The 16956-nt window shown below is 34.3% G+C and overlaps 1 protein-coding gene across 2 annotated transcripts in view; it reads left to right on the plus strand.

Annotated features, from left to right (window-relative positions):
* Positions 1–7911: 7911 nt before the first annotated feature.
* LOC148946096 (SEC14 domain and spectrin repeat-containing protein 1-B) overlaps positions 7912–16956 on the plus strand; it is a 198097-nt gene continuing 189052 nt past the window's right edge. For both annotated transcript variants that reach the window (XM_089098101.1, XM_089098100.1), the window contains exon 1: positions 7912–8085. The gene's annotated coding sequence lies outside the window, so the exon portion shown is untranslated. The remainder of the gene's footprint in view (positions 8086–16956) is intronic.

Raw genomic sequence — 16956 nt, forward strand, 5'->3', positions numbered from 1 at the left:
GAAAAATCAATAAAAATTAACTGTGACATGGTAAACCACAACCAAACACTACTGAAATATACCAAATCTTGCATTTCAACGAAAGAAATTCAAAATGAACTTTGAAAAATCAAGAAAATGTAACTGTGACAAGGTAAACCACCACCAAACACTTCTGAAATATTCCAACTCTTGCACTTCAATGAAAGAAATTCAAAATGAGCTTTGAAAAATCAAGAAAATGTAACTGTGACAAGGTAAACCACAAAGAAACACTACTGAAATATTCAAACTCTCGCAATTCAACGAAAGAAATTCAAAATGATCTTTGAAAAATCAAGGAAAAGTAACTCTGACAAGGTAAACTAGAACCAAACACTACTGAAATATTCCGACTCTTGCATTTCAACGAAAGAAATTTAAAATGAACTTTGAAAAATCAAGAAAATGTAACTGTGACAAGGTAAACCACAACCAAACACTACTGAAATATTCCAACTCTTGCATTTCAACGATAGAAAGTCAAATTGATCTTTGAAAAATCAAGAAAATGTAAGTGTGACAAGGTAAACCCCAACCAAACACTTCTGAAATATTCCAACTCTTGCATTTCAACGAAAGAAATTCAAAATGAACTTTGAAAAATCAAGAGAATGTAACTGTGACAAGGTAAACCACAACCAAACACTACTGAAATATTCCAACTCTTGCATTTCAATGAAAGAAATTCAAAATGAACTTTTAAAAATCAAGAAAATGTAACTGTGACAAGGTAAACCACAACGAAACACTACTGAAATATTCCAATTCTTGCATTTCAACGAAAGAAATTCAAAATGAACTTTGAAAAATTAAGAAAATGTAACTGTGACAAGGTAAACCACAACCAAACACTACTGAAATATTCCAACTCTTGCATTTCAACGAAATAAATTCAAAATGAACTTTGAAAAATTAAGGGAATGTAACTGTGACAGGGTAAACAACAACAACACACTATTGAAATATTCCAACTCTTGCATTTCAACTAAAGACATTCAAAATGAACTTTTGAAAATTCAAGAAAATGTGACTATGACAAGGTAAACCACAACCAAACACTATTGAAATATACCAACTCTTGCATTTCAAGGAAAGAAATTCAAAATGATCTTTGAAAAATTAAGGTAATGTAACTGTGACAAGGTAAACCACATCCAAACACTAGTGAAATATTCCAACTCTTGCATTTCAATGAATGAAATTCAAAATGAACTTAGAAAAATCAAGAAAATGTAACTGTGACAAGGTAAACCACAACCAAATACTACTGAAATATTCCAACTCTTGCATTTCAACGAAAGAAATTCGAAATGAACTTTGAAAAATTAAGAAAATGTAACTGTGACACGGTATACCACAACCAAACACTACTGAAATATTTCAAATCTTGCATTTCAACGAAATAAATTCAAAATGAACAATCAAAAATTAAGAAAAAGTAAGTATTACAATGTAAACCGCATCCAAAAACTACTGAAATTGACCAACTCTTGCATTACAACGAAAAAAAATCAAAATGAACTTTTATAAATCAAGAAAATGTAACAGTGACAGGGTAAACCACAACCAAATACTACTGAAATATTCCAACTCTTTATTTTCAACGAAAGAAATTCAAAATGAACTTTGAAAAATCAAGAGAATGTAACTGTGACAAGGTAAACCACAACGAAACACATCTGAAATATTCCAACTCTTGCATTTCAACGACAAAACTTAAAAATGAAATTTGAAAAATCAAGAAAATGTAACCATGACAAGGTAAACCACAACCAAACACTACTGAAATATTCCAACTCTTGCATTTCAACGAAAGAAGTTCAAAATGAACTTTGAAAAATTAAGAAAATGTAACTGTGACAAGGTAAACCAAGACCAAACACTACTGAAATATTCCAACTCTTGCTTTTCAACGAAAGAAATTCAAAATGAACTTTGAAAAATCATGAGAATGTAACTGTGACAACGTAAACCACAACACTACTGAACTATTCCAACTCTTGCATATCAACCAAAGAAATTCAAAATGAACATTGAAAAATAAAGAAAATGTAACTGTGACAAGGTGAACCACTACCAAACACTACTGAAATATTCCAACTCTTGCATTTCAACGAATGAAATTCAAAATGAACTTTGAAAAATCAAGAGAAAATAGCTGTGACAAGGTAAACCACAACCAAACACTACTGAAATATTCCAACTCTTGCATTTCAATGAAAGAAATTCAAAATAAACTTTGAAAAATCAGGAAAATGTAACTGTGACAAGGTAAACCACATCGAAACACAACTGAAATATTCCAACTCTTGCATTTCAATGAAAGAAATTCAAAATGAACTTTGAAAAATCAAGAAAATGTAACTGTGACAAGGTAAACCACAACCAAACACTACTGAAATATTCCAACATTTCAACGAATATTATTGCATTTAAAATGCTGAAATATTCTTGCATTTCAACGAAAGAAATTCGAAATGAACTTTGAAAAATCAAGAAAATGTAACTGTGACAGGGTAAACCACAACCAAACACTACTGAAATATTCCAACTCTTGCATTTCAACGAAAGAAATTCTAAATGAACTTTTAAAAATCATGAAAGTGTAACTGTGACACTGTAAACCACAACCGAACACAACTGAAATATTCCAACTATTGCATTTCAACGAAAGAAATTCGAAATGAACTTTGAAAAATCAAGAAACTGTAACTGTGACAAGGTAAACCACAACAAAACACAACTGAAATATTCCAATTCTTGCATTTCAACAAAAGAAATTCAAAATGAACTATAAAAAATAAAGAGAATTATCATGTTACTTTGTTAATCAAATCCACCACCTATTTAAGTATTACAACTCGTTCATTAACCAGAATTAAAATACAAACAAAGTGGAAAAATCAAGAAAATGTAGATATGTCACGTTAAACTACAACAAAGCACAACTGAAATATTCCAACTAGCTAATTAAAACTAATTATATTACAAAAGAAAATATTATAATAAGTAGAATGTAAATGTGAAACTGTAAAACATGACGACACACTTCTGAAATATTCCAAATCGTGCATTTCAACGAAAAAAAATTAGACATTAAATGTGAAAATTATGAGAATGTAACTGTGACACGGTAAACCACAACTAAACACTACTGAAATATTCCAACTATTGCTTTTCAATGAAAGAAATTCGAAATGAACTTTGAAAAATCAAGAAAATGTAACTGTGACAAGGTAAACCACAACGAAACACTACTGAAATATTCCAACTCTTGCATTTCAACGAAAGAAATTCAAAATGAACTTTGAAAAATCAAGAAAAAGTAACTCTGACAAGGTAAACTAGAACCAAACACTACTGAAATATTCCAACTCTTGCATTTCAACGAAAGAAATTCAAAATGAACTTTGAAAAATCAAGAAAATGTAACTGTGACAAGGTAAACCACAACCAAACACTACTGAAATATTCCAACTCTTGCATTTCAACGAGAGAAATTCAAAATGATCTTTGAAAAATCAAGAAAATGCAAGTGTGACAAGGTAAACCACAACCAAACACTACTGAAATATTCCAACTCTTGCATTTCAACGAAAGAAATTCAAAATGAACTTTGAAAAAGCAAGAGAATGTAACTGTGACAAGGTAAACCACAACCAAACACTACAGAAATAATCCAACTCTTGCATTTCAATGAAAGAAATTCAAAATGAACTTTGAAAAATCAAGAACATATAACTGTTACAAGGTAAACCACAACGAAACACTACTGAAATATTCCAATTCTTGCATTTCAACGAAAGAAATTCAAAATGAACTTTGAAAAATTAAGAAAATGTAACTGTGACAAGGTAAACCACAACCAAACACTACTGAGATATTCCAACTCTTGCATTTCAACGAAAGAAATTCAAAATGAACTTTGAAAAATTAAGGGAATGTAACTGTGACAAGGTAAACTACAACAAAACACTACTGAAATATTACAACTCTTGCATTTCAAAGAAAGAAATTAAAAATGAACTTTTGAAAATTCAAGAAAATGTGACTATGACAACGTAAACAACAACCAAACACTATTGAAATATTCCAACTCTTGCATTTCAATGAAAGAAATTCAAAATGATCTTTGAAAAATTAAGGGAATGTAACTGTGATAAGGTAAACCACATCCAAACACTACTAAAATATTCCAACTCTTGCATTTCAATGAATGAAATTCAAAATGAACTTAGAAAAATCAAGAAAATGTAACTGTGACAAGGTAAACCACAACCAAATACTACTGAAATATTCCAACTCTTGCATTTCAACGAAAGAAATTCGAAATGAACTTTGAAAAATCGAGAAAATGTAACTGTGACACGGTAAACCACAACCAAACACTATTGAAATATTCCAACTCTTGCATTTCAATGAATGAAATTCAAAATGAACTTTGAAAAATCAAGAAAATGTAACTGTGACAAGGTAAACCACAACCCAACACTACTGAAATATTCTAACTCTTGCATTTCAATGAAAGAAATTCAAAATGAACTTTGAAAAATCAAGAAAATGTAACTGTGACAAGGTAAACCACAACCAAACACTACTGAAAAATTCCAACTCTTGCATTTCAATCAAAGAAATTCAAAATAAACTTTGAAAAATTAAGGTAATGTAACTGTGACAAGGTAAACAACAACCAAACACTACTGAAATATTCAAACTCTTGCATTTCAACGAAAGAAATTCAAAATGAACATTGAAAAATTAAGGGAATGTAACTGTGACAAGGTAAACTACAACAACACACTACTGAAATATTCCAACTCTTGCATTTCAACGAAGGAAATTCAAAATAAACTTTGAAAAATAAAGAAAATGTAACTGTGACAAGGTAAAACAAAACCAAACACTACTGAAATATTCAAACTCTTGCATTTCAACGAAAGAAATTCGAAATGAACTTTGAAAAATCAAGAAAATGTAACTGTGACAAGGTGAACCATAACCAAACACCACTGAAATATTCCAACTCTTGCATTTCAACGAAAGAAATTCAAAATGAACTTTGAAAAATCAAGAAAATTTAACTGTGACAATGTAAACCATAACGAAACACTACTGAAATATTCCAACTCTTGCATTTCAATGAAAGAAATTCAAAATAAACTTCTAAAAATAAGAAAATGTAGCTGTGACACGGTAAACCACAGAGCCACACTACTTAAATTTTCCAACTCTTACATTTCAACGAAAGAAATTAAAAATGAACTTTGAAAAATCAAGAAAATGTAACTGTGACAAGGTAAACTACAACAACACACAACTGAAATATTCCAACTCTTGCCTTTCAACAAAAGAAGTTCAAAATGAACTTTGAAAAATCAAGAAAATGTAACTGTGACAAGGTAAACCACAACCAAACACTACTGAAATATTCCAACTCTTGCATTTCAATGAAAGAAATTCAAAATGAACTTTGAAAAATCAAGAAAATGTAACTTTGACAAGGTAAACCAAACACCACTAAAATATTCCAACTCTTGCATTTCAAAGAAATAAAATCAAAATTAAAATAGAAAAAACAAGAAAAACAAACTGTCACAACGAAATCAACAACCAAACACTACTGAAAAATTCCAACTCTTGAATTTCAGCGAAAGAAATTCAAAATGAACTTTGAAAAATCAAGAAAATGTAACTGTGACAAGGTAAACCACAACCAAACACTACTGAAACATTCCAACTCTTGCATTTCAACGAAGGAAATTCAAAATGAACTTTGAAAATCAGACCTTTGGAGGGTGGGGGAGGGGCCGGGGGAGGGGGTCGTTCTGTGTCTCGATGCACAAAAAAAGTATAAAAAATGGGGGAGGGAAGGGGAGGGGAGGGGAGGGGGGAGGAGGAGGGGGAGGAGGAGGGAGGAGGGAGGAGGGGGGAGGAGGGGGAGGAGGGGAGGGGAAGGGGAGGAGGAGGGAGGAGATGGAGGGAGAGGGACCCCTTTGGGGGGCCAAAGGGGGAGGGATCGGAACTCATTGGGGTTGGGGTAGGGGACCTCACAACATTGTTCAAATGGAACTTGTGTATTATAAGGACCACAGAGTTTTACCCTCAAATTCTCTTCTAAAATCATCTCTTAGATCATCTTTTAAAATGTCTCTAACTGTTTTGCCGAAATAATTCCATAGCCTGTCTAAAACAGTTTCGCCCAAATAATGCCTAAACGTAAATTCAGCGTGTTCCTTTTGTTTTTGGCATCTCTGCGCCGAGGCATTTCAAATTAATAAGAAAGTTGAGTTCTGCACTAAAACAATTCATCGCTAAGATGTTTCTTTGAGAATTGTGTCCATGGCAATGTTTAGTAATATCTTTTGGAGTTCGACCGGTAGAACTTTGTCCGAGACAATGACATTAATGACTTGGATCTATTCCTTGCGAATCGTTTCTAGGCGAAAATTTTTAAAGTCTGACAGATGATGTCATTGGTTGATCGATCTGTCAAGAAAGGGGAATTAATTTGTTGTTTCTAAGGGGAATTATTGATTCACAATATGGGAATTGAGGTCGACAGCACAGGTGTTCCAAATTTCTGGAAACTCATAACATTTGGCTCGAGCAACAACAGCAAATACTATTTCTGGATCATAACATTTGCATCGAGCATGTACATGTCCAAAACAACAACAAATGCTGTTTTCTATTTCCGGGAAACTCATAACATTCGCTGAGAGCGTGCCCAAAACAACAACAATAACATTGACCCCATTAACCACGTGTTCTCCCTAATGACTCTATCCCGTGCCCAAAACAACAACAACAATAACATTGACCCCATTAATCACGTGTTCTCCCTAACGACTCTATAGTCCATGAAAGTGACAAAGTTCCTGTTTTTCCATTCTCACTGACAAAATCCATAAAACATCAAATAAATCGACCAACACACATAACCAGACATAAACTATGTAAAAAAAGTTGAAGGGTGGCAGCAGGGGTGAGTGATAGGGCTGGTACCCCCCCCCCCCTCTACTAGTATCAGGGAGTCACGCTTCGCTCATTGAAAATAAAAACATAATTTCAAGCTCTTTTGCGAAACAACTTATCTTAATTTCATGCTCATAGAATAAAAAACGAAAAAAGTTTTATAGATTTATTGGTCTCTTAAAAGGGCCATTGGGTAGGAAGCTGGGAAAGGTCAACAAGCGAATGGAAATTCCAAAAAATCAATACTTAAAGACATAAGATTATCGTTAATCATATATTAATTGTTCAATAGTTAGCAATCATCCAGGCACCGTTAATCAGGAACCGTTTTAAATCTGAATCATTATATGACTTTATTATTGCTCATCTTAAGTTTTGATAAGGCTTAAGTTTTAGTCGTTTTTTTGAAAAACTTCTTTTCGGTAAGTTTTCTAATTAATATTGTAAATTTAACTCAGATTGGAATATTTAAGAATAGTAATGACATGATTGATTGCCAATCACCCTTGTCTGACTTTCAAACTTAAAATTGGCAGTTTCTTCCAGTTATTATTATGTATCTAATTTAGAAAGATACAAGAAACATATATTTGGGGCACTGGGAGGGATAAATAAATTTAACAAAGTTTAGACCCATCTAGATCGTTTTTCACACCAGAGAATATTATTAAGGCAATTTTCAATAGAAATTATCTTTTTGAATATACATATATATATATATATATATATATATATATATATATATATATATATATATATATATATATATATATATATATATATATATATATATATATATATATATATATAGAAAGTATTGATGAATATGAATCGTTTTATTTAATTCTAGATTTGACGCAACAGAGGTCCATTTGGAAACACCCTTTGCTGCGAGAAAGCCACTTTCTTGCATTCCAGGCGATTGTTTCAACGGGTCCTCTTATCCTCTCTGTGGAAGCAGTTTTAGTCAGCCAGGCATACTAACAGTTGAAGGTTTTTCAGTGGATATAAGATGTGCTTGGTTCTAAGATAGTTAGATTGGATAATGAAAAACCTGGATTACTCTGATTAGCATACTGATATTTTTTGGTATTTGGTTTTATATATTTACCATATATCTGTTTACGGTTAAAAAAAATTGAATGATAATGTACCAGTAAAATTAAAAAGCAAAGATTGCTAAAATTATATACACGGAAAAATTCTACTTTAGCTATTTTTGGCTATCTTGGAAAGGGGTTAGGTTAGGAAAATGAAACCTTCAAGGATGGGGCTACAGGTTAAAGGTTAAAAAACAGGTCTACAGTTTAAATTACACCGAATTGAAAAAAAAAATACCAAAAGTAGCTAAAGTAGAATTTTACCTTATATACGAGGGGCTTTTTGCTATTTTGGAAAGCAGCTGAGTTAGGTGAATTAAACGTTCAAGAATGAGTTCAGAGCCTAAATTGTACCCCAACAATTCTTTATAACGATTTACCTCTCAATAGGCAATGACCTTATCTGAGGTTTGATAAAATCGTGTAAAAGTTAAACTTTCAAGAATAGATCCACAGAACAAACGAGGTCCAAAGAAAGTGCTGCGAGTCTTACAAATTTGCTAAATCCTGATTTATAAGGGTTTACATTATTAGGGGAAATGTGTTTAAAAATTGGAAAAAAATATTCTAATATGGTTTTAATTCAAATCATTGAAAATACGTGTTTAAAACGCTGAGTAAAAAAAAATAAATAAAAAAAAATTACATTCGAATTAAAATTAAGAAAAACCACATCCTTTTATAAAGTTATAGGCTAATAAGAGAAGTATAGACCAGTGTAAAATCTAATTTTGTGATTCTTAGGACCAGCCTAAGGAGAGGATAGCCAACGAGCTTGAAAACACCTTTCAATAGAATAGTTCAGTAGCATTGATTGGGCTGGGGCAATTGCCTTCCTAAATTTTGTAATTCTCCATCTCCCCTTGTATTTCGAGAAAAACCTGTTTTTAGTATTTTCATGGAAACATACACAAATAAATTGCCACATCTATAGTCTGTGCTGTGTTAACAAAGTGTGAAGGGATTGTATGGAGTTGACTAGAACGTGAATTAAGTTCAGAAGCAACATCATCAGTTCCGTGCTATTTAAGCTCAGTTCCGTGCTATTTAAGCCCGCATGGGCAGATTAACAATCCGCAGACGAACGACACCAGCAGAAATAGGCATATTTACCCTGGTTCGGTTAGGTGTATAAAATTGACCTTACATCCCCGGAAACATATTTATTTGAAGTTTCAATGGTACTTATGTATTATACGAGAAACACTCGAGAATTTGGATCGCGAAGATCACATAGGACAATAACGGTTTAGTTTGTAATGCATAGTGATAGAATATAGTGTCTCACCATTGATGTTCAAATTAAGGTTTGATCATCATTTGATAAACGTCAACTCTATTTTTCTATTGTATCAATCCTGTCTTGGGCATGGTGGAGAGTTGACCTTAAGCATAATCTATAGAATCAGGATTGCCAATTCCCCAAAAGTAAGGGTGGTAATTACCCCCCTCCCCCCTCTGCTCTTATAGCTGGCATCCCTATAGTGTAAAACTTGTTCAGTATTCCTAATTTTTTTACTTACTACGGTACTTACGCATTATATGGGCCTTTCTAAAAAGCCAGGTTTGGTAAATGCTAATGAAATAAAATAAAATAGGATGAATATATAATAATTTATAAACAAATTTGGGGTATATATTTGCACATTAGGTGGGGTGGGGGGTAAAGCATAGCATATATTAAATACATAACCTAACCTCTGTACCTTCCCCCCCCCCCTAAAGCCCAAAAATCAACAGTTTAAATATCGTAAACGCAGTGAAAACCACGCTTTGCATTGTGTTACTCTATAGCGGTCTCTTAAAATTAACCCGTCTGCCGGGTTTTCGTGACTGGTTTCCTTGTAGAGGCCCATATAATGCGTAAGTACCCTTACTACTATTGATCCACAGTTTTTAGAAATGAAATCTACACCAAATTTCTGTTTGCTAATGATGGATGCAACTTGAGGCTGTGGATCCAGTTGATGGCAGGAGCGTAGGCCTAGAGATAGCCAAAGGTAAAAGCATATGTATGCGACACAGCCTTATTAGTAAAAATGTTATATTGATAAGCCAGCAAACATTGGGAATAAGCATGTGCAGAGAAAGTTTTTTGTAATAAACGATTTGGAATGCGTTAAGGATAATTCATGAGGAGATTTTGCTAATACCGAGATTAAGTATGCGACAATTTGAGCAAATCAGAATTTTTAAACCAATGAGAAAAATATATGAACAATCTGATTGGGTTTAAGTGGCGCTAGCTAAAGCCTTGATATTAGTAATATAACATTGTGAATGGGTCTTTCATTGAAATCAATATAATATTTGGTTTTTAGCACTGCCTAACAGCTAAAAATGTCGCTTAAATTGACAGTTTAGTTTATCCAGTAGAATGTTCATTCCAAAGATACAAATCTATGACGAAAATAAAGGTCTTTTCTAAAATTATTACTAAACTAATCGCCGTAAATTTTTATGTTAAAGTTTTTAGCACAAATAAAGCTGCCTTCTAACCTTGAAAATGTTTAATTGTTATTTGTGCTTTACTGAAAATAAAAGAGGTTTAATCGTTTTCCTTAAGCTACCTCTCTTTTACAAATGTATATATTTTAGTCATTGATTTTCGTTTACATCTAACTATTGCACCTGCTTTTCCTCACGCAGTATTTCTTTTCCCAGTAGCTGGGCGAGGGATTTGCTATTCTCTGCGAGTGCCCATTGTGCGTCTTCTTGAGCGTTCAATATAGAAATATTTTAAAACAATGTTCTAATACATGCGTTTACGCTGTACTTGTTGTTTCGCCTTTTCCTTAAATAGTTTTATATCTTTTTTTAGTAAATCTTTTGCTTCTTTATTTAGTGGATAATTTGAATTCAGTTCTAAAAATTACAAAAAAGTCCAAAAACAACGGTGTTTATGCTCAAAATTGGGTTGTAGGCTATTTTTAGAATGCTTAAATACAAATTGCCTTGAAAATAAACGTTAGGAGGATATATGGAAGTCTCATATTTTACTGTTGGTAGAGTAATGGAATATTCTTCTCTTGGGCCAAATTTAATACTGAAGCTAGATGTTCCGTCTTCATAAAATTCTTCGATAGGCCTAATCCGATTACTGTAATGTAATGACGATTTTGAAGTTTAAAATGTCGAAAATTTAAAGGAACAAGCGCTTGGAAGATCTAACTTATCTACGTCCTTTTGTATTCTTAACTAGCTGCCGGAGATTCTTTTCTACTCTGTTTTCTTTGGCTGTGATTTTTTCTTATTTTCCTATGTCTTAATGCAATTCCTGTAATCGTGCTAATTTTTGTAGTAGCAACAGTTTTTGTTTATTTTATTAATATACACTATTATATATATCTTGACGCATTTAATCGACTTGGGGATCATGTTGTTTTTTTTATTTTTAACCTTGGGTCTTTGACGCCGGTTTTATAGGTTTATCCGAATGTTTTTGTATTTTTTCTAAATCTGGTTTCAGTATCTTCCACTTTGTTTGTTGAAAGCTAAGATTCTTTGTAACTTTCTCGTATTATGTCACTTCTATCTTTGCGAGGGGGTCATAAGTTGGGCTTTTATTTGGGGTGATACGAACAAAATACTAGTTCTATCAGCCAACTAGGAAACCCTGTTTTTCCATTTATTTTTTTGTTATTACTAAACTCGCTGCACCAGGCACATTTAAATATCTCATTTGAACAAGTATTGTACATTGCTCCGTCACAAGGTTCTACATGACTGTTGAACTTCTTTTGCAGGAGTCGACAGGGAAACTTTTAGGGATAACGTCCCCCAGGAAGATCATTCCAAATCGAAATACAACGTCGAATGAAACTATTCTTCAAGAACTTTGCTCTTGGTGTGTCGATCTTAAGATAATTGGGCCGAGCTGTGTGTCTTCTTGTCTGTCTTAGTGGTTGGAAAACGGGGGGGGGGGGTAAACAAAACGTAAAAGCTTTTGAGAAGAAGGGGAATTTAGGCACTTGTAGAAAACAGCCATCGCCACTACATGAAGTATTTCACTAACAGACTGAAGAGAACCATGGAAAACGATCAAAACTACCCTACTAGCCCTATTTTGGATTTTTGAAGTAGTGCCGATAACGTTCTGGGTGGACCAGCATACAGCCGTCACACATACTCGACATCGGGTCAGATACAAGACTTGTAAAGTGGGATGATCGAACTGGGAGGTAGAAAGTTTTTGCAGCGAAGAGCGACCCCCCCCCCCCCCAACTTTCTTGCACAGGACATACTCACCCAATCGAGGTGGGTTTCCAAGAGTGGTCTTTAGAGAGGTGGAGGTAGTGGTGCATTATGAGGACACTACTATATATTGTACAAGGAAACCAGTCACGAAAACCCCGTTAAATAGGCTGTTCTCAAGAGACCGCTATAGACAAATGACTGCAAAGCCGTGGTTTCTCAATGAGTTCAAATATTGAAACGATTGTTTTTTGGGGTTTAAGGGTGGTAAATGTACCTAGGTTAGGTTTTAGGTTACGTATTTAATATATGGTAACCTTTACCCCCCCCCCTAATGTACAAATATATAGCCCAAATTTGTTTATAACTACTACTAATACTAACAACTCACCGCAGCATCAAGCCGCCTGAGACCAACACAGCTACGGACGTTCCTTCTCCACCCCAATCTATTCAAAGCCTCTCTTTTTACACCCGCCCACAAAGTTCCCATTTTCCTTAATGGGAACTTTAATATTTCTCTACGACATCCTCCCACCCCAGCAGGGAACGACCTGCTTTCCGTTTTGCCCTAGGCGGTTGGCCGAAAAGAACATTATTCGGCAATCTGTCATCCTTCACCCGTAGAATGTGCCCTAACCACCTTTCTTTCATTTTAGCCCTATAGAGCGGTATTGAACCACATTTTTCGTATAGCCTATTGTTTGAAATACGGTCAGTCAGCCGGGTACCCAGAACAATCCTTAAGCAATTTCTCTGGAAAACATCCAGCAAATCTTCATCCGCTTTTCGGAGCGTCCATGCTTCAGAGCCATCTTTGACCACTGTCATGACTGTAGCTTCTAATATTCTAATCTTGGTTTGCAGACATATCTTCCTATTCTTCCAAACTTTTTTTAACTGTAAAAAAAAAAACCTGAGCCTTGGCTATTCTATTTTTAACATACTCAATGATCCCACCGTCTTTACTAATAATACTACCAAGGTAAGTGAGGCTGCCCACCTGGTCAATGTTTTGATTACCCAACGTCACCTTTTTATCTTCACTTATTTCTAGCCTTGGTGACTTAGTCTTCTTAACATTAATTTTCAAACCAATTCTAGCACCCTCAACTCGAAAAACCTCTAAAACTTCATTCATTTTGCTCACACTTTCATCTAGGATGCTTAAATCATCAGCATAGTCCAAGTCCAGGAGACTTTTTCCTCCCCATTTGATTCTATGGTCTCCCATTGCCTTTCCTGTGCTCCTTAAAACAAAGTCCATAAAAATAATCCATATAAAGGGGGCTATAACACAGCTATGTTTAACTCCTTATTTAATAAATAACCCGCCGCTTATCTCATTTCTCACTTATGTCGCATCTGGGTTACTCTCGTACATAACACTCAACACTTTATAGTATTTGTCTGGTATAAAATACCAGTATAAAACCTTAACTAAAGCTCCTCTATCAACAGAGTCGAACGCTTGCTCATAATCTATAAAACTGAGGACCAAAGGTGTTTGAAAACTCAGGCACTTCTCAATTATTAGCCTAAGAGTGAAAATTTGGTCGACACATCCTCTACTTCTTCTAAAACCGCACTGTTCTTCTCTTATAACTTTGTGTACAGCATCCCCCAGTCTAAAAAGTATCATATTACTAAGTAATTTACTACCTACAGAGACCAGACTAATGCCTCGATAGTTACTATACTTACTTTTATCACCTTTCTTATAAAGTGGCTTAATTAAGGTTTTCCTAAAATCGTTCGGTACTTCCCCTTTTTCAAAAATCATATTCATAATCTTCAGTAACTTATTTCTAACCTCAAAGCCACCAAATTTCAGAAACTTATTTACTACCCTATCAGCACCTGGAATCTTATTGTTTTTTAAATCCTTTATTACTGTCGCAAACTGCTCCTCAGATAGAATATCATTCCTCGCATCAAAGGTATCACAAACGTTTCCGTTTTCTTCTGTATCTTTTCATGTAACTTCATCTTGGGTAATCAAATTGTCAAAATGTTCGGCCCATCTCTCTTTAGTTTTTTCTTTATCGCTAATTGTGGCCCCATTCCTATCTTTAACTGGGCCAAGTCCGGATTGACTACTCCCTCTCCATTTGTTAACATGCCAGTACAATATTTGACTATTATGCCATCTAGCTGCATCTTCCAGATCATCGGCAATTTTATCCATGGCCTCCACTTGACACCTCCTTAGTTCATATTTTAATGCTTTCTCCACTTTCTTTACATTCCTTTTGTTTTCATATGATCTATCAGACATACAATTCTTGTACAAGTCCTTTCTCCTTTCTATTAAACATTAAGCTTTTTCACTAATATTCTTAGCTGCAGTTCTAGCTTTCTTCCTTAACACACCTTCAGCAACTTCACAAATTATTTTTCTAAAATTGTTCCAACCACCTTCCACATTATCAAACTATAAACTCTCAAATTTAGTATTCAACTGTTCCTGGAAATATTCTCACAAGTTCTCATCCTGGAGTCTACCAACATCATAATTTTCCGGGAGGTAGTTACCCTTCCGATTTTTCAGCTTTAAATTAACCCTTGACACTACTAGATGGTGATCTTTACTTTTAACATCAATAACGGCACTCCTATATACCCTAGTATCTTGTATGGATCCTGCCTTAGTCACTTAGAAACTCCGTTTTCATTGGCAGTGCCGAGAAAGAAGTTTTCTTGCAGCTGGCTGATATACAAGGCTGTGCTGTGTGAAAACAAGGCTTTACTGCCAAGGAAGATTCTTATGCCTTGATGTTACCCTGGACTCTTTTCGTGCCTCCAATGATACAATACAATCATGAAGAAATATTATCACTGTAATTCACACAGTCTACCACGGGAAAGATTTGGTCTAGGGTGAGAGCAGCAAAGCTGTTAACAGATGGTAAAATATAAGAGGATAGAAAAAATTTTGACTCTTGAATCAAATCACTGAGATCCTGTCCCTGACAGCTCGTTTTTGTTTAGACCTATTTTATCCCTTTTTCGCATTGAGTTAGGATTTAGCTCGTTATACCATCACTGAATCATGCCTTAGCTTGCTTTTGCACCGAGTAAGGACTTAGCTCTTTTTTCACAAAGTCAGGATTCAGCCTTTTTTTCTGATTTGGGACTTAGCTCGGTTTGAATAATTAGTTTGTCTTGCCCTAGGGGCTTCGTTTCCGACACTGCAGGGGATTTCAGAGGAAAAATGCAAGGGAAGGCGATCACTTTTGATCCAAATAGGTACTATAATTTGTTATTTCCTATCACAAGAGCCCCTTCTAAATTTGATGACCATCCGTTCTGTACGGATGGTCATCCATACAAAACCTACATAGAATCGGTACATTGGCTTTACACATGAGAGATAAACTACTATTCACTACTTTACCATTGCTGTGTTAAATACGTTTCAGCTACTAGCTTTGCCTGTACTGAAGAGCCATAAGGCTTCAATGCATTATCTTTCTTTCACAGGGCTACTAGTATGAAAGGGATGGTGAAGAAACTTTGGAAGGAGGCCATTTAGTTGAACTTGAAAATTCAAATGAACCGAAAATCAAAAGGAATTACTTTTTTGTTATTCGAGCAGAATTTTGAGGTAGTCGATCGGTTCAAAAGAGTCGCGTGGTTCAATAAGTATTCTTTCGAGGATTAAATAGCCCCCTTAGGCTCCGGGCTGAACTCAAAATTCGTAAATAATCCAAATTGGCAAGTGATTAACCATTAGTTTTATAATGAAAAAGGGAGCTTGTTTCGTATTCGGCGCGTGATTAGCTGAATACTTTCAGGGACTGTTCTCTTGGTCAAATTTTTATTAGTGGAGAAGTGGAGGGTATGGGGCTGAGAAATGGGCTGATAAACCTTTTGTCCCTGATCAATTTAAAATTAGCCGCAAGCTTCTGGGCTTAGACGAGCCTAATGTGCAAATAGAATACAGGGCATAGACCCCCCCCCCCAAGAAAAAGAAGAGAAAAACCCTTATTTTTTATCGGCTCGAAAATCATATCCTTAAGTATTTGGACTAAGGGGAGCTTAATGCAGAATGCAAAGCCTTTTTGATAATTAATATCATAATGAAATGGTTTATGTTTCAACAACATAATTTTCATTGGTTTTGTCATTAATCACATTGATTAAAATACTCAGATAAAAAAAAATTAGGCCATTGACAGCAGTTGGATGTGATGCAACAAAATTCTTTTTGACCTCATGAAAATAGGATTTACAGTTGAGACAGCTTATTGCTTGACACACGCAACCCTAAAATTAGGAAATCAAATTCATCATGTGCGTGTTGAACAATATGCATCCGATAATAATTAATTAAATTTGGAGAAAAATATCAATGATAAAACAATAATTCGATGGCACCTCTTTGTGTTGCAAGATCACGAGGCCGCAAACCGTACTAGTTCAACATTGCTTATTATTTTTAAATTAAATTTACGACATTCTATTTATTTATTAGCTATGGTAATTTTAATAGCAAAAAGACATGTCGTCATATATAATTCCTAAATAAATAGGGTCTAGGATACAACACTGTGAAGGAACTCTGCAATAGAAACTATTCAATGAAAATCTACACATCTTTGGACATTACTAGAGGAAGTATCTTTCATTTTACTTAAAGCTTTAATTTTATGCAGTTTGTCAA

Source organism: Artemia sp. Qi Xiang Cuo, chromosome 12 (assembly GCF_049724085.1).
Source record: "Artemia sp. Qi Xiang Cuo chromosome 12, ASM4972408v1, whole genome shotgun sequence".
NCBI lineage: Eukaryota > Metazoa > Arthropoda > Branchiopoda > Anostraca > Artemiidae > Artemia > Artemia sp. Qi Xiang Cuo.